A 4,254-nucleotide genomic window follows, 5' to 3' on the forward strand; every position below is an offset into this window, starting at 1 on the left:
GGGCTTTGGCTGGGCCATTCAAGAACAGTCACGGAGTTGTTGTGAAGCCACTCCTTCGTTATTTTAGCTGTGTGCTTAGGGTCATTGTCTTGTTTGAAGGTGAACCTTCGGCCCAGTCTGAGGTCCTGAGCACTCTGGAGAAGGTTTTCGTCCAGGATATCCCTGTACTTGGCCGCATTCATCCTTCCCTCGATTGCAACCAGTCGTCCTGTTCCTGCAGCTGAAAAACACCCCCATAGCATGATGCTGCCACCACCATGCTTCACTGTTGGGACTGTATTGGACAGGTGCTGAGCAGTGCCTGGTTTTCTCCACACATACCACTTAGAATTAAGGCCAAAAATTTCTATCTTGGTCTCATCAGACCAGAGAATCTTATTTCTCACCATCTTGGAGTCCTTCAGGTGTTTTTTAGCAAACTCCATGTGGGCTTTCATGTGTCTTGTGCTGAGGAAAGGCTTCAGTCGGGCCACTCTGCCATAAAGCCCCGACTGGTAGAGGGTTGCAGTGATGGTTGACTTTCTACAACTTTCTCCCATCTCCTGACTGCATCTCTGGAGCTCAGCTACAGTCATCTTTGGGTTCTTCTGTACCTCTCTCACCAAGGCTCTTCTCCCCCGATAGCTCAGTTTGGTCGGACGGCCAGCTCTAGGAAGGGTTCTGGTCGTCCCAAACGTCTTCCATTTATGGATTATGGAGGCCACTGTGCTCTTAGGAACCTTAAGTGCAGCAGAAATTTTTTTGTAACCTTGGCCAGATCTGTGCCTTGCCACAATTCTGTCTCTGAGCTCTTCAGGCAGTTCCTTTGACCTCATGATTCTCATTTGCTCTGACATGCACTGTGAGCTGTAGGGTCTTATATAGACAGGTGTGTGGCTTTCCTAATCACGTCCAATCAGTATAATCAAACACCGCTGGACTCAAATGAAGGTGTAGAACCATCTGAGGGATGATCAGAAGAAATGGACAGTACCTAAGTTAAATATATGAGTGTCACAGCGAAGGGTCTGAATACTTATGACCATGTGATATTTCAGTTTTTCTTTTTTAATAAATCTGCAAAAATGTCAAAAATTCTGTGTTTTTCTGTCAATATGGGGTGCTGTGTGTACATTAATGAGGAAAAAAATGAACTTAAATGATTTTAGCATATGGCTGCAATATAACAAAGAGTGAAAAATTTAAGGGGGTCTGAATACTTTCCGTACCCACTGTATGTGTGATGGTGGAATCACAATTTTCTTTAAAATATTCTTTGCATTATATATATTTCAAAGGTAGACTGGCCATCGAGTGCAGTGGGATAAATCCTAGTGGGCTGTTTAACCAACCATTCTTCTTCAGTTTTTTTTTCTCCTTCTTTCGTTTCAGTAAAACAAGACTGAGGGAGATCAAGAGAACCTGGCTGTAGACAAGATGGCAACAGGAAGTTGATGATATTATCCCAGAGTTATTCACCTTGGCAGGTTTATGGTTAGTCACCTTGTGCGTTTTTTTTCAGCATTTCATTCCTCTGTGCATGTGCACATTGCCCGTCATCATCATTCTCTCTCATCCTTAATTGCATTCACATTTCTCCATTAGTGTCTTTTCTTTGTGTCTTATTTAGGGTTAGGATAGGACTAGATGCAAGTAGAGAGGAATTGAAGAAACATGTTTATACAGACCTGAGGCGTCCTTTGCTCCAATCCATCATCTAAAGTGTCCAGTCATAAACTGATTTCTGATAAAGGTGTGTGTTGGTTCATAAAAGACTTCTTTGACGGATGGTCTCTTTTATCCTTGCTCATACTGTAGCTCCTCCAGACAGCCTCCTCACTACTCAGAGCAGGAATAAAAGCCCTGGGATGTCCTTCAAGATGGTGGATGGGATCAACTTCCAGATTGACCAAGGATCAAGGAATGATCAAATAAAGGAATTGGGATTTATACTCAGAGAAGAGCAACAACAGTGACAGGGGTCAGTGAAGAGATGATGTTTCACTTTTGGCGACATTTATGGAGAAGCTGAAATGTCAAACTATTCCCCTGAATAAACAAAGTTAATATGTCATATTTGCTTTCAGATGTTTTTTTTTGTTATTGTTGTTTGTTTGATATCCAATACAACATTTTAGTTAAGCCAAAATCTTACAAATTTCTAAATATAAGCACATATATTTTTGCATGACTTGCTGCTCATATACAACACATTCACACAGCTGTCTGACACTTCAATTTAGATGCATGTACCGTAGCACTGTATACAATTGAAAATGATCTCTGGGAATGTATGTTGCAAACTATAGCGATCCTATAAATGCAAACCTTGGCTGCTATCCAATTGAGTTTATGGTTAATGCAAAAATAAAGTGTGGTTAGTGTGTGGGTTTATGGGTTGCAATGTGAACAGGCACATAACATTATCTGTGAGATTCTCTTCTTAGTTTTACTTCGTTGACAGCCAATCTCTACTCTTCAGACTCACTATACAGTACTTTCTTAATAATATTGGATTCCTTGCATCACTACTCCCTACCCCTGACATTTCTAAGGGATTTACATCACAATTCCCCATCAGAGCTCTGACATTTCCTTACCTACCCTCTATGTTCATTACAGGCCTTGGGAGAGCAAACAACAAGGCCATGTAGTCCAGAGGCCAAAGCAGGTGGCTGGCACGTGTTGGAATGGTGGCAGCATGTCAAGTGTCAAGTACTGTACCTTTAGTGTCTCATACAGAAGCCAAAGGTAGCCTTTGATGTCCCTATTAAATGGACAGGGGTTTCAGTAGAATGTCCACTTACAGTACATCAATATATGACACGCAGAGCAAGAGTTAGTAATATATGAATGGAAAATGTCTGTGTTAGCAGGTACTGTATATATATATATACAGTGTACTGCAGATATATACATACATACACACACACACACACACTCATGGTGTGTGTATATGTCATCTCAGCTCTTTACTGGCAGCATACATTTCACTGTCTGAATCACAGTGAGCTAATGTGACTGATGGATTTGGTTACCTAAAATGATGTAGTGTCGCTAAAAGAAAAGTGGGGCCATTTTTAAAAAAAGGTCTGTAGGACATTAGCCATTACATCATTGAGTGGGATCACACATGCTGTGTCTGTGTTATTACTCATCTGGGTGTGCCACACCGAGGGCTGTATTAACTTACAAGTGAGGCATTGTATTAACGAAGGGCTCTGAAAACCAACAAACAAACAAACAAACACAAGTACCCAAAAACGTAAACTCCTTGGTGGAGGTAATCAGTAAAGGTGATGTTTCCACAGGGTTATATCTGATGAGATTGCCAAAAAGATACCTCTATGATCTATTGCTGCCAGATTGTTCTAGACCCCAGCTCTGACTTTCCAGCATTTTCTTCGGTTTTGGTATTTTGTGTTTCTGATCTTGGACTGTTACCTCGGACTATTCTATTCTGCCTCGCCCACTTGTTACGGACTGCCACGGTGTATGATTATCAGACTTTCTCTTTTGGACGACGAACTTTGGATTCCCCTGGATGTATGTGTTTGCTGGCTCTGACCTGGGACTGATACCGACCGTGAGTTTTGTGTTTTACCTTGTCTTGTATGGTTTTGTTTAGTTTTAGTTCTCGTATTAAAGAGATGGTTTTTGTTCAACACTTCCTCGTCTGGCCTTTTAATTGAGTTCACCAAACACTTTTCGGCCGCATTACGCGCGCCGTTTCTGACAAGTAAATGTGCAGCTGAAGTGAACAGGTAAGTCTTTTTATTCAGTGTCCTCAGGTTGTCTCTGCCCTCACATGCACATTAAATCTGTGGTAAAGAAAACCTACTGTTTATTTTCTTTGTGATTTTGTGCTAAGACTTAATACCAGCACTACTGTACCAGAAGCTAGGCTTATATTTTAAGCCCTATGAAGTCCTGATAAGAATAAGAAATGGAAGAGCTCCAAAAATCACTCACCATCTCTCTCTCTCTGTGTGTATCTCTACTCTTCTCTCACACCCACATTTCTTACACTTGAGAGCAGTCATACTATCTTGATGACATCAGACTCTAAAGTGCCTGATTCGCCTCCAGTCTTCACATTCTCAGTGTCAAGGGTCATTCATTCATCCTCTATGATAGACCAAAGAGAAAGGGCTGGAGGAATCATGCATAGCTGCTAACTTATAATGAAAAGATTGGAAAGCCTGGCAATAAGGAGGAGATACACTCAGAAAGCCAAGAGCATAAAGCTATTTTTCTTAAGAGCATGGGGTCATG

This window comes from Monopterus albus, unplaced genomic scaffold (assembly GCF_001952655.1).
Source record: "Monopterus albus unplaced genomic scaffold, M_albus_1.0 scaffold202.1, whole genome shotgun sequence".
NCBI lineage: Eukaryota > Metazoa > Chordata > Actinopteri > Synbranchiformes > Synbranchidae > Monopterus > Monopterus albus.